Raw genomic sequence first — 18,760 nt, 5'->3', positions numbered from 1 at the left:
AGACCCCAGTCCATCCCCGAGTAGGAGGTCGGTGAGAAATTTGTAAGTAGGCTGTTTAGGTTTTATATTGGTAACGCCACGTAGCGCTCTGTATGAAAATCACTGGCTGTGCTGTGTGCAGTCTGTGGCTGGTTGGCATTGTTGTTGGAATATTCGCAATTGTAGTGTTGGGCAGTTGGATGTGAACAGCGCGTAGCGTTGCGCAGTTGGAGGTGAGCCGCCAGCAGTGGTGGATGTGGGGTGAGACATGGCGGAGTTTTGAGAGCGGATGATCTGGACGTGTGTCCATCAGAGACAGTAAATTTGTAAGACTGGATGTCCTGAACTGCTATATATATATATATATATATATATATTAGGACTTTTGAACACTATTAAGGTAAATACATTGTTTGTTCTCTATCAAAATTTTTAATTTGCCAACTATGCCTATCAGTAGTTAGTGCCTTCAGTAGTTTGAAACTTTTATTTAGCTGGGAGTAGTGCCGCTCGGTGTATTGCAGTAGTTCGAGTAACGAAGATTTTTGCGAGGTAAGTGATTTGTGAAAGGTATAGGTTAATGTTAGTCAGGGCTATTCTTTTGTAGGGATTATTGAAAGTCAGATTGCGTTGCGTTAGAAAAATATTGTGTGTCAGTTTAGTGTTGATCAGAGTAAATAAAGAGCGAAATGTCTGAGTACGTTCAGTTCTGCTCAGCTGTTGGTAAACCTCTTACATTATTTGATTTTTTAACACAGAAATTCACAAATTTTTCTAAGGGGACGATTCACATTCACCGAATAAATCTTCAAAAAGAAAACATCGACGCGGCCGTGGAAACGGAAATTCGGATGCAAGTTCTAAATCCGATCAACAATGCCCCGTGACAGTCGTCCCTGTTGCGTCGCATGAAACAGAAGCAGATCGCCGGCGCGATGAAGTTGTTCGACATGGAAGGGAATTTCTTAATAAGCAAGAGAAAGAAAGAAATCAGCGTACAACCGCTCGTAACCGAGGCAGTATTATCAGCGCCAATTAAAAGAAAGGCAGAGGAAATGCACGAATGTCGTGCTCGGCACACAGCCCACGTCCTGACGGACGACATTCGTGCCGTCCATGCCATGCAAGTCGATTCGCCACATACGCACATACGCACATACTGATGGAAACCAACAATGATCGCCCCGGTCAGATCAACAACGCAGTACTGTTTGGTCCGAAGACGTTTCGGTACAAACTCGGTTGAAAATTAGTTGCAATACTCGTCACATAACAAAACAAACCATTCGCAGAATGAAATTATCTCCATTTATACCCCGTCTCCCTTAGTTAATGTTTCTCTGTTTCTTTCTCCACTTCCAATGCCTGTCTGTTATATGCAAATAAAAGATTTATCTATTCTTACCTTAAATATAAACGGGATTTCTGCAGTTCACAAAATTTTATCCTTAGTGGACTTTGTACATTACAGTAGTTTTGACGTAATATTCCTTCAGGAAGTTACCACAAACATCCTCAATAACATAAATGGATATGATGTCATTTATAACATTAACATAAAATGCGGTACCGCGATTGTATACAAAAACTCCCAAGAGCCAGACAATGTCCAAACGTTGCCAAGCGGACGCGCAATTGCGTGCAATATACTGTAAGACGTCGTGGTCTCCTGACCTCCAGTGCTTACATATTCCGCCCTCACAATCATGTTCCGCACATCAAGACGCTTCATTCGAACCCAAACTCGATAAGATAAAGTCAGTGTTGTATAAATTCATGTAAACGATATGCAATTGACAAGTGAGCGCACCGTGGTTGAAATACTCGAGGCTGGCGTGCACACATACATTCCAGACACGACGGTCACAGAGGCTTTTAGTTCTGGAGAGAGGCCGCACAGCGGGACGCCGGGCCCTTCAGAGGACGACCCAGCCCATGTCAGCCGGTGACCGCCCGTAGCGGACAGCGTGGGCCCGAGTGGAAAGGGGGGAACGCCCCCGTGTTCGGCATAAAAGCAAATTCCGCTACATTAGGGGGAGCGGCGAGCCTACGCATTCTTTACACATAGCACGCAGTTTCAGAGATTTTCACAGGGAGACAGCAAACGCCAAACGCCAAAGCTACAAGCTTCCAGATTGGTCGCCTTAAACGAAACGTCATTCTGCCGTTTTAGAAGAGCAATGCTGATTGGCAGACGATATTCCTGACGCCTTGAGCTGAAGGAATAATGGAAGAGACCGAAAGATATACACGTACATGTCTGGCATGGAGAGGGGCCGTTCCGTTGTCGCTCTTGGAGCGAGGAACAAGTCTCTCCTCACTGGGAGAGCACCTCTGTCGAGAGCGAATCGAAGTGCGACTCTCTATATTGAGTCCTTGCGATTAAGCGTGGTTCACTGTGTTGGCCGACACACTTTTTGTGCGGTGTGAACGAACAGGGTTATAGTTAAACGCCTGCAAGCGAATTTTTGAGTGGCATCGCGGTGGACTGGTTATCTGACCGGTGTACCACGCCAATAGTTAGACTAGGAGCGAATAGGAATCCTTGACTTCATCATCAAGGCGTAGGGAGAGTTTGACTGGCGAAGGTCAATCCAGATAGAACGACAGTTACCTTATTTGTCAGCAGCGAGTGGCGCAGACAGCAGTCATCGCAGCTTACGGTATTGTGCGCTACAGCTATTGCGAGCCCCATATTTCCTCCACAACAGTACGCTTCACTGCATTTCGCACGCGACAGCCTCGACCGTACCTAGCAACATTCTAAAGGATAATTATTCGAGTTGAGTAGGCGTGCCTCACAGCCATTCTGCGAAGTAACTACCATCTTAAACTTTGTGTAGAAATTTCATTAGCGAATCCTATCCTTGAGAGGTAACTTCACATTCCGAAAAGAACCAGGATATAAGTTGTTCAATTCATAACTAAAAGTGCCATTGTGATTTTTCGGAACTTTTGCAAAATAAATAATAACTTACGTTAGTTTAATGTTTTTCTTACATTAACTAGCACTACTCCAGTACCCAAGTATCCCACTAGTTACGTAAGAAATTTTGTGAATTTTTGCGTCATTTCTTTGCAGCGGACGGCTCCAGAAGATATTTATTTCAGAAAGTTTTTCAGGCATTTCTCTTTAGAACGTTAGGAGCGTCTGTCTGACTTCTGTAGTAGTGTGGGGGTGGAAATTGCATTTTGCAGGAGACACAGGGTAAAGGGTACATTTCAGATTAACCCGTTGCGCAGAATAACAGAATAATAGATCAACCCCACACACCTCAGAATACGTGGGATGAGATTTATCAATATTTACGGCCCCTCAGGGGCAGACAATAGACGAATGCGCGCAGCATTTTTCAACCACGAGATAGTTCCCTTGTTTGATACCACACGTCCCACAGTTCTCGGCGGCGATTTTAACTGTGTAACAGACCCATCCGACCAGCACCCTACGGCCACTATGTGTCCTGAATTAGTGAAACTGTTGACCGCCAAAGATCTGCGAGACACGTGGCGTCTCCTCCACCCACACACAACGCAGTATACGCACATATACAATAGTGGAGCAAGCAGAATAGACCGCATATACGTCTCTCAACAGATTACAAACAACCTAAATAGCGTAGACATCATCCCTGTCGCGTTTAGCGACCATTGCGGTTATGTTGCTGCCATCCACCTACAGCGTACAAATGAAACACCTACTCCCGGGTTGTGGAAGCTTAATACGAAACATCTTGCCGCGACAGACTTCCGTTCGAAAATGCAATCTGTATGGCAGCTTTGCCTGCAGATAGAGAAAAACTACAGCTCAGCACTAGAGTGGTGGACTTTCTACGCAAAGCCGCAAATTAGGATGATTGCTCAATGTCATAGCCAGGAGGTATCCTTCTGGACGCAGCGCACAACAAAATTTTACCAAAAATGCCTCAAAGACGCGTTAAACGCCCACATCGGACCAAATGAAAATCTCCGCCTCCGCTTAAACCGTATTAAAGCAAAGATTCTCCGTATACATAACGAAAAGGCAAAAGGAATTTTGGTCCGAAGTCGCGCCTTGTGCGCTCTGGACGACGAAGAACCGTCGTCCTATCATCTCGCGCGTGAAAAAACACGGGCAAGACGCAAACACGTAGAATCGATAACGACTGCGTCAGGCGAGCGCCTTACGCGGAAAACAGACATTCTCCAACATATTACAGCCCACTACACGGACTTATTTCGAGACGTTGCGACAGACGACGTAGCGCTAAATTATTTGTTATGCGACCTGCAGACTGACATTTCGGACGCGGACCGAGAACAGTTGATAGCAGAGATGACAGTACAGAACACAAAACCTATTGTACAGTCGTGCTCTAAAGGAAAGTCGCCGGGACCTGATGGCCTGCCAACCGAATTCTATCAGGTCTACTGGGACATCTTTGGACAAAAACTCACCGACATAGTAAATGAAGTAATTCGTGGCACCGATATTCCCGCAAAATTTCTGGAAGGTCGAGTTGTGCTCGTCCCCAAAACGCAACATACATGTCGTGTCCAAGATTTCCGGCCCATCACGTTACTCAATACTGACTACAAAATCGTTGCAAGGTGCCTTGCAGCAAAGATGAAGCCAGTCATGAACAAAGCTATCAGCTCCTACCAAACGTGCGGAGTCACACACCACAATATTTTCCACGCAGCATCCTTGTACCGAGACATAGTAGCTCACACGGCAGTCCATAAGTTATCGACAGCTATTCTGTCCATTGACTTTGCGAACGCTTTCGATCGCATAAGCCACAAATACTTACTACAAGTCATGACAAAAATGGGATTTGGCCGAGAATTTATCAAAATTATTGAAAATATTCTCACGGGAGCAAGATCAATAGTCACATTAAGTGGATGGCAAACTAAACCGATCCCTATTTGTCGCTCTGTCAGGCAAGGATGTCCGCTGTCAATGTTCTCATTCGTGATTGCCATAGACCCGCTTCTCAGAACAATAGGCAGGACGTCAAAAGTTGTACAAATACACAATGCTTCCATTAAATGTGTGGCATACGCAGATGACGTAGGCGCTTTCATTGACCACATAGCAGACATAGACTCGATACGCGCCTCCCTTCACCAGTATGAACGTGCGTCTGGAGCAGCGATAAACACTTTTAAAACTGTTCTACTTCCACTGGGTCTGCTAGCCACCGGTATTGTCCGCCCATGGTACAGAGTCGTGAGAGACCATCAAGTATTGGGTCTAGACATAACTGCGTGCCCGCAGCATATGCAAGCACGAAATTGGAGAAGAATTCTCAACTCCATTAAGGGCCTCTGCAAATGCCACGCAACCCGGCACCTTAACTTGCACCAGAAAGTCAAACTAATCAATTCCTTTATTCTCTCCAAGGCGTGGTATATGGCGCAGCTGCTTAGCGTGCCAAAACAAATAGGACGCGCTATATCTCAGGCAGTATACTGGTTACTCTGGCGCCACGAAATTTTTAAAGTGCGAGCAGCAGTTTGTGTCTTGGACCCGTCACATGGAGGACTCGGGCTAGTAGACTTCAGTCGCAAATGTGCAGCGTTGCTCGTCAACCGCACCGCTGAAATGCAGGCCGGCTTTCCCGATGGATCGACAGCATCCCTGCTGGGAATCCATCGGCCAGAATCTGAAAGCGCCCCAGTATCGGTGGCCAACATCCCTTACCGTATGTCCTTTGTACGAGAGTATATCCTAAATAGAAGCTACGTCATCCGCACGGCCACGAATCCACACAGGACAGCACGGCAACTATATATTGAATTGATGGGACAACCTCCCCTTAATAAATTGGAAGTCCGCTTACCTGCTGTAAACTGGAAGCAAGTGTGGTCAAATATCAATAACAGTATTCTGCCGTAGCCGGCCGAAGTGGCCGTGCGGTTAAAGGCGCTGCAGTCTGGAACCGCAAGACCGCTACGGTCGCAGGTTCGAATCCTGCCTCGGGCATGGATGTTTGTGATGTCCTTAGGTTAGTTAGGTTTAACTAGTTCTAAGTTCTAGGGGACTAATGACCTCAGCAGTTGAGTCCCATAGTGCTCAGAGCCATTTTTTGAGTATTCTGCCGTCCGTTGTGTCTGCGTTGTGGTACAAACTAGTCAACAACACACTGCCCACCAATCAGCGTTTAGCCGACATTCAGCTTCTCCCCTCCCCCAACTGTGGCAGGTGTGGCGTGCCTGACACCAGAGAACACCGCCTGCAATGTCAAGCTGTTTCCGATGTGTGGAGGACTCGCCAGTTAATGGTGGCTCTCATCACGCGAACTACGCCGGTCCACGTTTCTGTTGATAATGTCATTGCACCAGATTTTAAATATTTCCCACGTGCAAAAAACAATACTGCTGTGTGGTTGTTGGGCCATACTGTCTACGCCCTCATCGACCGACAAATTCACGATGGACTCACCTTTCTGACTTACATTTGGGAACAATATGCAATAGTGAAAAACACCACGAATATTTTGCCAATTTCTTATCAGCTGCATTGCATCATGCATATGCGAAACAACTCTAAAATGTGTGCGAGATCCTCTCAAATTCCTTCAGTTGTCCATTTAGTATCGCAATTGAGTTTCGATGCTTAGTACACTGATCTCATTCTTGCGTCTTACATGTTGATCTAGCAAAAATAAGTTTAGACATATAGTTAGCGTCAGGTTGGTGAAATATAACCAGTCTCCATGTATCTGTCTATCTTTGTTGAATGCCTACCGATAAACTAGTATATATATGAACATATTAGAAAAAAAGGAAAAAAGCAAGAAAGTTAGAGAAAGGAATAACTGAGTAATAGGATGCGGTTACATTATCGTCAACTTAAAAAAATAAGAAAAAAAGAGACAAAGGAAACAAAAAAGAAAAATACACCGGTAAATAAAAAAATAAAAATAAAGAAAAAATAAAAAGAAAACTAAGAGAAAAAAAGAAAAGAAAAACGAAAAAAATACGCCGGTTCTCATCCGAACACCACAGTTAAGCAACATCGGGTTCGGTTAGTACTTGGATGGGTGACCGCCTGGGAACACCGGGTGCTGTTGGCTCTATCTCATTTTTTCATTTTTACGTCGCTACACCTGCCAGCCCTCTTTTCATACTAACTTTAAGGCTTGACAAAGATGCTTCCACAAGCATTTTAAACTACTGTATCAAACGTAAGATACGAAATAACAGTAATGAACTCAGTTTGAGCAAGAATGCGCGAAGGAAGAGTGCTAGAACACCTTGAAAATAACCAACCAACCTACGCATCGACAGATGAGTTCTGAAATACGTCAGGGCCTACTGTTTTGTAGCAGTGCTAAATTCCACAAAGAATGTAAATAAACAAAAAAAAAAAGAAGTAATCAGCCGTACTTGTCCGATCACCTAAGTGAAGCAACATCGTCAGTACTCAGATGGGTGACCGCATGGACACTCTGGCTGTCTTCAGTTTTTGCTTTTTATTCACTGCCCCTGCCAGCCCTCTTTCCATACCGTCTTTCTGTTGTCACGAAGATACTTCCTTAAGCATTTTCAACGGCTGTAACGTCCGTAAGGTACGAAACTGCAGTAATTAACTCAGTCTGAAGGAGAATGTGCTAACCAAGTTTGTCAGGAAGTCTTTGAAAACGACAAAACAGTACGAATCGGCAGGTATGCTCCGAAATACGTTAGCGGCTATTGTTCTGCAGCGGTGTACAGCTCCGAATTCGATTTGTAATCATAAATGTATTCTTTAGTCGTCTCGCCTCCTCCCGCAGTCGTTTCTCGTGCTTGTGCTGTCATATCGACCACGACCTGAGCAGCAGCGAGTGGCATTAATGCACCGCGCAAATTACGCAAATATCTGGAAGCGCGGCGCGTGTCAGACAGGTGAGAAAGCTTCCGTCGGTCCAGCAGGACACCGCGCGCAGTCCCCCCGCCGCCCGGCCGCGCGCAAGCCCTGCGCCGGATAACAGGAACAAGGTGCGTCGCCAGCCAGTGTCGGAGGCCGCACGCACCAAACGAATGACAGGCGGTGCATCCAGTAGCTGTGTTGTGCGTCTCACCTTGGTTCGGCAGTCGCCTATGAGACGCCGAGCGCGCTGGTCGCACCGCTCAGGGGGTCTAGCGGTCAGTCGTGACTTCGCTGTCGTCGCGTGCGCGTCGGCGCGTGGTTGCTCCTTTTTGCTGCTCTACAGCCGGTAAGTACCACCATGTCGACATTTAACAGGGCGAATAGCGCTCAGTGCTTATTCGATCGGAATGCTAAGCGGCCGACAGCACTTGAAATTCACGAACGGATCTTTGACCAACTTAAATTACCGGATGAAATTGTAGACACTTTCCAGTTGGACTTTGTATTGTATTCCTTGTTTATTAAGTTTACCAATGCTGACCACTATGATAAATTTATTGAAATGTTTGCTGGCGTGCGCAAGTTTAAACATTTTGATGGCAGTGTCGGTAATGTTCAGATTATTCCCTCTGGCTACGGTGTGCGAACTGTTCGCGATTTCAGTGTTCCACCTGAATGTCCAAATGATTATATATCCCGCGGTTTGGCACGGTATTGTCTATCAGTAGTGACAAGTGGGGTAGCGGGTACCGTTACCAAGTAAACAGTGGTGTACGGTGTGTGCGAATAGATATCAAAAAGCACATTCCGTCTTACTTTATGATCGTGGGCGTGCGTGCGCAAATTAGTTATGTCGGGCAACAGCCAACGTGTTCTGTCTGCCACTCGTCTGAACATTTGCGTACGGACTGCCCTCGGCGACGCCCTGTTCAGCTCCCGCGCGAACGGCCTGTAGACGCCTCTGGTCAGTTTGTGCCGCTTCTGAGTGAAGTTGTAGCGGGCACGGTATCCCAACCCGTCCCACCGATTCCGCCACCTGCAGTAGACGCAACCGTTCCCTCTGTTTCCGACGAACCGGTTACTGATGCTATTGATCTTGTCGACGCGTCACCAGAAGAATCTCTTTCTTCGCGGCCAGAATCCGTTCCGCCAGCTGAATTAACGGTAACTTCTGTCCCTGTGACTGAACACGTGGAGGCGACTCTGCCCCCGCCGCCCGCCCCGAAGTAGAAGCCTACGCTGCCGAAGCAGCAGCGTAAGCGGAAGGTTAAGGGGAAGAAATCCAGGGACAGCTCACCGACCCCTCTCTCAGGGACCGGCAGTGAATCTGAGACACTGTCGTCGTGCTCAGGGGGTGGGACGAAAGACACCAGGGAGACGCGCATACAGGAGCAGACCCAGCGTTTGCGTCAGCTACTGGGGAGTCAGGGCGATAAGGCTGAGCCGCCTGTTAAACGTAAAAGTGAGCAGGCCGGCGATCAGTCACTGAGACGGCAACGCACTCGTTCGGGGACGGGTGCGGCCTTCCCCCCACGTGCGCAACCGATGGAAGCAGAATCTTCGCAAGTTGTTGACAGGGATCGTATGGAGCAGGATGACGCTTCGTAGAAGTCGCCGGAGGACGCCCCACTGTCAGGGGTGGTTCCGGACCCCCCAGCCGCACCTACGTAAATGCATTCCTGTTCAAACCACTCAGTAGTTGTTTTCATGTTACCTTTTTGTGTTTGTCAATGTTTATTTGTGTTTGTACTAATCACGCTGTGTCTTGCACGTGGACAATATTTTACGGTTGCGATAGAGCTTTCTCCCTTTTGCTCTTTTTGTTCAGTGGCTTGCCAAAGGTTTACAAGAGTATCAACGGTGTTATCTTTTACTGTGAATGTTTGCCATGACGTGTTTGTCAGCCTTTGGACGGTGCAGTATAGCCGTTTCACTTCCTGCTGCCGCCGTTATAATTTGATCTCAATGTCGTGCTTGTACTGTTATAATGTTTCGCTTTTACTGTCGCGTTGTCTTGTGGCAATGTTGCTATGTTGAGGGGCGGTTTCTGTTTGCTTTTTGGCGTTTTTTTTTTATGCAGCAGTTTTTTTTAGAAATCCGTGCGTTTTCCTGTGTTTGTTTGCTGTCAAATGTCTGTTGTTCTATAGACGGTTTGTTACTGTCGATCAATATTCATGTCTACCTTGCTGTATTGCTGTTATCGTGAAATTTTGTAATGTCAGCGATGTTGTACGTTTGGCGTCATTCTCACGCGTTATATTAATGACCTTGGCATGCCATGTTTGTCACGTGTTTCCGCCGTCTTTACGGAAAGATTGTACACGCACGTTGCATTATGTGGTTGGATGTCGTCATTTCGCGCAGCTGTTGTGTTCCACTGTGTTCGGTCTGCGCTGTGCGCGTGTTCAACGCACAACTCGGTCCATGTTTTTCTGTCTCCACTGTGTTACTTTTATTATGCGTGACTATGTCCTATCTGTTGCAACTCTCAGATGGGGTTTGCTTTATTGCGGGGTTTTTGTTTGCCGTTTTTTTGTGCAATTTCCTGCATGCTTGCAACTTTTCGAATGGCGTAATTCAGGTCACTGTTCTGTCATGTTTTTTTTTTTTTTACAAGTTGTTCTACTGTACTCCTTACTGGGTGGCTATGTGGTATCTGCCCAATTGTGTTTTAAGTTTTATTTTTCATTAAGCATGTTCTGTCTCTTTCCACTTTTATATTTTTACCTGTTGACTTCCATTTGTATCCCCATGATATGCATATCGCCTTGTGTATTTTCCTGCCATGTTACGTGACGCGCCTACCGTCGGATGGCTTGATGTTTTTCTCTGCACTCCACCTCTAGACCGATTAGTTTGTTTTCGATCTTAACGTTGAATGTCAATACCATAACGGCTGCGTACAAAGTTTCATTATTCACAGCTCTCATATGATTTGGCCGTTATCATGTTGTTCTTCTTCAGGAGGTGGCCGGTAGAGTTTTTAGTGATATTCCTGGCTATGGTGTTATTTACAATGTGGACCGTGACTAAGTGTGGCACTGCCATTTTATACAAAGACTCGTTCGAGCCTCAAGACGTTCAGGTGCTGCCTAACGGCCGCGCTATTGCGTGTACGATACGGGGAGTCCGTGTTGTAAATATCTATGCGGCGTCGGGCACGGACAAGCGCCGTGACCGGTCGCGTTTTTTTAGCTCTGAGATTTGTCCTTTTTTAACGCCTGGTCGTCCACTTGTGGTAGGGGGGATTTTAACTGTTGTTGATGCTGCAGATATGAGTACCGGTCCCACATTGTCAGGAACTTGCCGCGTTGATTACTGCTGCTGATTTGTGTGATACTTGGCGACATTTCCACCCACGTCGCACTGTATTCACGCACCTCTAAAACACCGGGGGCAGTCGCCTTACCGGATTTACGTTTCTCGCGCCCTCAAGGATGCTCTCCTTCGTGTTGACGCGCTCCCCGTGGCGTTCAGTGATCACTGTGGCTACGTTTGTGATGTGCGGCTGCAGGGTGGGGCTGCGGCTCCTGTCCCGCGGGTTTGGAAGCTAAATGTCACTCACTTGCCGAAGGACGGTTTTACGCTTGACGATTACGGCTGTGTGGGAATCTTGCGTACAAAAAGTTGGCAATTACCCCTCGACGCTCGATTGGTGGTTGGCGTTAGCTAAGCCTCAGCTACGTCGTGCCGCGCAAGCGTTCAGTCGCGAGGAGTCGTACTGGAGGAACCGTACGCTCGACTTTTACCAGCAGTCTTAGGGATGCCTTCGACGCCCCTATTGACCAATATGGTAACCTCCGTGTGCGGCTCAATCGCATTAAATGCAAGATTCTGGGGATTCATCGCGAAAGGGCGAAAGGTCACATAGTCCGTAGTCGTTTTGCGGGCACCGTTGATGGGGAGCATCCGACGACTTTTTGTTTGGCGAAGGAGAGACGCTTGGCGTCTACGAAATGTGTTCGGAGTTTAACGGATGCTGGCGATCGCCTCGGTGGCAGACGGGATATGGTTGCTCACGTCACTGCTTATTATTCCGCGTTGTTTTTCCAACTACGATGGTGATGGCATCACCACTGCCGCCTGTTTGGACGAGCTACGTTGTTTTTTAACGGACGACGATCGCGCCGACTTAACTGCAGCGTTGTTGCCACAAGATGTTTTATCGACATTGGAGACTTCCCTTTGGGACACGCCTTCAAAGCCCGACGGTTTACCGATGGAATTTTATCTCGCCGTCTGGGACGTTATTGGGGACATGTTCACTTCATTGATTAACGACGTCCTTCGTGGTGTGGCAGTGCCCAGCCGCTTTATGGACGGTAGGGTGGTGCTTATTCCTAAGAAGGAAGGAGACTGTCGCGTCCAAGACCTGCGGCCTATCACCTTATTGAATGCCGACTATAAGATAGTTGCGAGGTGCGTGGCTGACAAGTTGAAATCTGTCGTGGATAAGGTTATTGCTGCTCCGCAGTCGTGTGGAGTACGGCGTCGTAACATCTTTACTGCGGCTTCTGCATACAGGGACGTTGTCTGTTCAGCGGCGGCTCCTGCTACCTCTGCAGGAATCTTATCCATTGACTTCGCCAACGCCTTTTATCGTGTCAGTCACGACTACCTCCTTCAGGTCACGTCGCGCATGGGTTTTGGTCTCCCATTTCTGGAAGTGGTACGCAACTTACTTACGGGAGCTCGGTCGGCGCCAGGCGAAAAAGCAGACCTCTTCCCGCACTCAGACGGAGGGTGATATCGTTACTGCAACGCAACAACGTGACATCGCGGTGCAACATTTGAAAACTTTCCTGAGCCAACCGACTTCTGCTACCGATTCCGGCATGGCGGTGGATCCGCCTTTGTCTGTGACACCTTCCCCCTTTCCGATTAAAAGAAAGGCCGAAGATTCGCACCATCGTCGTGACCCCCCTTCCACCCACGACTTGTCGCCGCCTTTCTCTTCGGATGTCGAAATGCCCGCCGTGCAGCATTCCGTCACAGAGGGTGCCGTCACAGTTTCCAGGACCCCACCGCCCCCGCCCCCCCCCCTTGTCAATCACGGGATTGGTCGGAGGACGTTGAGGCCGGTGATCACCATTAGTGTGACTATTTGTATGTCCTTCCCCCTCCTAGCACGTTGGTATGTTTTATCGTGTTTTAAACATTTTCCTGTTTTTATGTTGTTTTTTCACTGTGTTTTACGTGTATATGGTTAACGACTGTAGCCAGTGGATCATTTTAAGTCAATCTTAAGTTGCGCAATCCGCAGAAGGCTATTATTTAAAAAAAAAATTTGTATGATAATAACTGTCATGTCGCTTTTTTTACAAGAGGTGACTTGTGAAGCGCTTTTATTTTTGCATCCCCCCTGCGGGTTCGGGGGTAAGAATAGGCCCGCGGTATTCCTGCCTGTCGTAAGAGGCGACTAAAAGGAGTCTCAAATGTTTCGGCCTTATGTGATGGTCCCCTCTCGGGTTTGACCTCCATCTTTCTAAATTATTCCGAAGAGCGAGCCAATTGGGGAAGGGCGCCTTACATGGTGCACTGTATCCTTCGTGCATTGAGACCTTTAGCCGTCTTTCTCGTCGTTGCAATGGTGTCCCGCTCGTTTTCGATCTCTTGGGCGATTACCACGCTGCACTCTGCAGTGTTGCTTTCAACTGCGACGACGAACTTGGACATTTTTGCACCTATGATCCAGCACGATAGCCAGTCCGTTGTGGTGGGGCCGCCATGTACCCTCTTGGTTGTAGCCCCCTCACAACACAGGGATCGCTCTACTGATGCCTGCGCCGTTAACTCCCCACGTATGCCAAGGAGTAGATGCCCATCTCCCTGGGGCATCAGGACTCCCGGCAATGGCCGTCCTGCCGGGTGGGTATTGCTGCGGCTGGGTGGCGCCCGTGGGGAGGGCCCTTGGTCGGAGTTGGTGGCATCAGGGCGGATGACCCGCAATGAAGCGTGGTACATCATCTCTCGCTGGCGGCCAGCCACCAGCAGTCTCTAAGCCTTCGAGGGCTCATTTTAAGGGTAACGTTTATGACCCCAAATCGTTCCCATCCCTGGCCACACCATGGGAGGAACGAAAGGCATTGAATGAAAGTGAGACGTATTCGCCCAGGTATCTTGTCTGTACCAGAGCTGATGATGACTCGTTTCTATCCGTGAGGCCTCAGTTCTTTGTAGAGCATTTAGAGGACAAGTTTGGGGTTGTGGAGGGCTTGTCCAAGATGCGGTCCGGATCGGTGTTGATAAAAACGGCATCCTCCGTCCAGTCGCGGGCCTTGCTCGCTTGTAATAAGCTGGGGGATGTCTCCGTAACTATAACGCCCCATAAAAGTCTGAATATGGTCCAGGGCATTATCTTCCACAGGGATCTCCTTGTACAGTCCGATGACGAGCTGCGCGCCAACTTGGAGCGCCGAGGTGTCCATTTCGTCCGGCGCGTCCACTGGGGTCCGAGGGATCGTCAAGTTGCCACCGGTGCCTTCATCTTGGCCTTCGAGGGTGACCGCGATTGCGGTCGACCATCCCATCCTGATCATCCCTGTGCCCCGCCTCCCATCTGTGAACTGTGGTGAGCACCATCCGCCTTGCTTGCCGGACTTTCCGATTCTGCAGAAGGAGCGGAAAATCTTGGAAATCAAGACCCTCGACCGCCTGACGTACGCTGAGGCGAAGCGGAAATATGATCGGCTTCATCCAGTGCGTATGACATCTTCTTATGCCACAACTGTCACTCCTGCTCCAGTTCCATCAGCTCCAGTCAGCTCTCAGAGTCGAAGGCCCACACCTGCCCCCTTGATGGTGGGGAGCACTAAACTCCCTGTTGCTCCTGCTCCATCTACCTCAGGAGCAACGCCCCCCAACCATCGGGGACATCAGTTCCCCCTTCCCAGCCGGAGAAGCGTAAGACTTCTTCGGCTCCTCTCGCCAGGAAGGGGTCCCTTGGGGACCTCCCTTCGTAAGTTCCGACGGGTACCAAAGCCGACAGCCGCAAGTGGCTCAAACAACCGCCGTTCCCCGGTCGTCGGGACACACGGTCGTCGTCTGTCCCTGAGACTGACCCTGTGAAGCCCTCCAAGCCTGAACCACCGAAGGCACAACGCGAGAAACAGAAACAGAAGCAGAAGAAAGTCCCCAAGAATACCGACATTGCGGTGGCACCCGTCCCACCGCTTCCTACAAGCTCTGCGTCTGAGGACGAGGTGGAGATTCTGGCATCCGCTGAGGACCTGGATCTCGCCAGTCCCTCGGACGCAATGGATGGCTGTTGTACAGGTGGTGACTCAGTAGCATCAGGGGCCCCGGAGGCATAATCTGCCTCCCCAGTCCCTTCACGCCTTTCCCATCCATGGCCAATACCATCCTCCAGTGGAACTGCAGCGGTTTCTTCCACCATCCAGCTGAGCTCCGCCAACTTATCAGCCTTCATCCTTTCCTTTGCATTGCTCTGCAGGAACCTTGGTTTCCAGCAATGCGAACCCCCACCCTCTGTGGCTATCGGGGTTATTATTAGAACCGGGCAGCTTATGAAAGGGTGTCTGGTGGCGTCTGCATATATGTCCTTAACTCTCTTCACAGCGAGTTTGTACCTCTACAAACAGCTTTAGAGGCTGTCGCTGTTCGGGTGTGGACGCCACAGGCTGTTACCGTCTGCAGTCTTTACCTTCCACGGGTTGGTGCTGTCGCGCAGCATGTCCTGGCTGCTCTGATAGCCCAACTGCCGCCACCTTTCTTGTTGCTGGGCGATTTCAATGCCCACAACCCTCTATGGGGTGGGACTGTCTCCGATGACCACGGTCGTGCCGTGCAGCTTTTGTTGGCTCAGCTCGATCTTAGCCTCTCTAACACCGGTGCTCCCATGCATTTCAGTGTGGCCCATGGCTCGTTCTCGGCCATCAATCTCTCTCTTTGCAGCCCCGGATTGTCCCATCCCTCCACTGAAGAGTGCATCCTGACCTGTGTGGTAGTGACCATATTCCCATCTATTTGTCACTGCCCCAGTGTTATTCTTCTGGGCGCCTACCCCGCTGGGCTCTCCACAAGGCTGACTGGCCGGCATTTACTTCCGCTGCGACCACTGAGTCTCCCCCACAGGGAGACATTGACGAGGTAGTCGGTGTCTTAACCACGTCCATCATTTCGGCGGCCGAGGCTGCCATCCCCCGCTCTTCTGGACTCCCTCGGAGGAAGGCTGTACCCTGGTGGTCGCCGGAGATTGCTGAGGCTATTCGCGACCGTCGGCGTGCTCTCCAGCGTCATAGGCGGCAGCCGTCTCTCGAGACCCCCATCGCCCTTAAGAGGCTCCGTGCCTTGGCCCGTCGTCTTATTGCACGGCGTAAGCAGGAGTGCTGGGAGAGGTATGTCTCATCCTTGGGCTCCCGTGTCTCCCCCTCGCTCGTGTGGTCCCGGATCCGGCGGATTTACGAATACCAGACCCCCATGGGTGTCCCTGGGCTCTCCTTGGACGGCGCTGTCTGCACGGACGCTGCCGCCGTTGCTGAACACCTTGCTGCGCACTTTGCTAAGAGCTCTGCGACTGCCTCCTATCCCCCCGCCTTTCGCTCTCTAAAGGAGCGAGCCGAACGGATGCCGTTCTCATTCCACACGCGTCGTTCTGAAAAATACAATGCTCCTTTCAGCGAGGGAGAATTCCTCGCTGCCCTCGCCGATTGCCCTGATACAGCACCGGGACCAGACTGCATCCACGCGCAGATGCTGAAGCATCTCTCCAGGGACTGCCAGAGACACATTCTCGCGATATTTAATCGCATTTGGAGCGAAGGCGTGTTCCTGTCGCAATGGCGAGAGGGTCTTATTGTCCCCATCGTGAAGCCCGGTGCGGACCCACTGGCGGTGGACAGCTATCGTCCCATTACCCTCACCAAAGTTTTGTGCAAATTGCTCGAACGTATGGTGGGGCGGCGTTTGTGTTGGGTCCTTGAGTCACGCGGCCTCCTCGCTCCATCCCAGGGTGGCTTCCGTCGGGGCCGGTCTGCCATGGACAATTTGGTGCGGCTGGAATCTGCTATTCGTACGGCCTTTGCCCGACGTCAGTATCTCGTTGCTGTATTTTTCGATCTGCGGAAGGCGTATGACACCACATGGAGGCATCACATCCTCGCCACGTTGCATGAGTGGCGTCTTCGTGATCGGCTCCCGGCTTTTATCAAACCTTTTTATTGCGCCGCTCTTTCCGGGTGCAAGTCGGTGCCGCCTCTAGTTCATCTTATATACAGGAAAATGGGGTCCCGCAGGGCTCGGCGTTGAGCGTCTCCTTATTTCTCGTCGCCATTAATGGTCTGGCTGCAGCCGTGGGGTCGTCGGTGTCTCCTCCTTTGTATGCCGACGACGTCTGCATCTCATTTAGCTCCACGACTACGGGAGTCGCCGAACGCAGGCTGCAAGTCGCCGTTCGCAAGGCAGCATCATGGGCTCTGACTCATGGTTTTCAGTTCTCTGCAGCCAAGATTCGAGTTATGCACTTCTGCAGGCGTCAGACGGTCCACCCTCATCCTGAACTTTACCTGCTTGAAGTGGTGGACACTTGCCGCTTCTTAGGACTCGTGTTAGATGCCCGGCTCACACGGGTTCCTCAAATTACTTAGCTGAAGCAAAAGTGCTGGCGGCACCTCAACGCCCCCCGCTGCCTGAGCCACACATCTTGGGGTGCGGATCGCTGCACGCTGTTGCAATTATACAGAGCCCTTGTGCAGTCAAGGCTTGATTATGGGAGCCTGGCCTATGGGTCTGCATCGCCCTCAGTGTTGATGTTGTTAGACCCCATACACCACTGTGGAGTTCGGCTTGCAACTGGCGCTTTTCGTACGAGCCCCGTGGATAGTCTACTGGTGGAGGTCGGGGTTCCCCCGCTGCGGATTCGCCGCCATCGACTGCTCGCCGACTATGCTGTCCATGTGCATTGCTCGCCAGGCCATCCCAATCGTCGCCTGCTTTTCCCTGCCATGGTCCTCCATCTGCCCGAACGGCGACCTAGGTCTGGCCTTTCCATAGCTGTCCACATCCAGTCCCTGCTGTCGGAACTGGGGTCATTCCCTCTTCTGCCTCCCTTCCGGGTCCGTGCACCTACGCCTCCCTGGTGTTTGCCCTGTCCGTCCGTCCGTCTGGACTTGGCACAGGGACCCAAGGACTCGGTTCCGCCTGTGGCCCTCCATCGCCGTTTTCTTGCGCTCCTCGCCTCATTTTCGGGCTGTGAGACTGTCTACGCTGATGGTTCCCTGGTTGATGGTCGCACTGCCTACGCTTTTGCTCACGCTGCCCATGTTGAACAGCGCTCCTTGCCGGCTGGCTGCAGTATTTTTACTGCAGAGCTGGTCGCCATATTGCGCGCTCTTGAGCATATGCGTTCCTGCTCAGGTACGTCCATCGTCATCTGCAGTGACTCCCTGAGCAGCCTCCAGGCCATCGACCGCTGCTATCCCTCTTCTCCTCTGGTGTCCTCTATTCAGGAGTCTGTTTCCGCCATTACCCGCTCTGGTCGTTCGGTGGTCTTTATTTGGACGCCAGGTCACGTTGGCGTCCCGGGGAACGAACGTGTCGACAGGCTGGCCAAAGGGGTGATCGACGCCCCAGCTTTGGCAATCGGCCTCACGGCTCGCGATCAGCAGCTGGTGTTGCGCCGTAAGGTGCTTGGGATGTGGTGTGCTGAGTGGCGAGGCATGACAGCCCCGAATAAACTACGGGCTGTCAAGGACACGACCGATGTGTGGCGCTCCTCCCTGCGAGCTTCTCGCAGGGACTCTGTCATCCTGTGTCGGCTCCGCATCGGCCATACATACATGACGCACGGCCATCTTTTGCGTCAGGAGGATCCCCCCGTGTCGGTGTGGGTCCCGGCTGACGGTCGCCCACATTTTATTGGAGTGTCCCTGACTGCGCACCCTCCGGCAGTCTTTCAATCTCCCGGGCACTTTGCCTTTGATT

Source organism: Schistocerca americana, chromosome 4 (assembly GCF_021461395.2).
Source record: "Schistocerca americana isolate TAMUIC-IGC-003095 chromosome 4, iqSchAmer2.1, whole genome shotgun sequence".
Taxonomy (NCBI): domain Eukaryota; kingdom Metazoa; phylum Arthropoda; class Insecta; order Orthoptera; family Acrididae; genus Schistocerca; species Schistocerca americana.
This window is presented reverse-complemented; position numbering follows the sequence as displayed.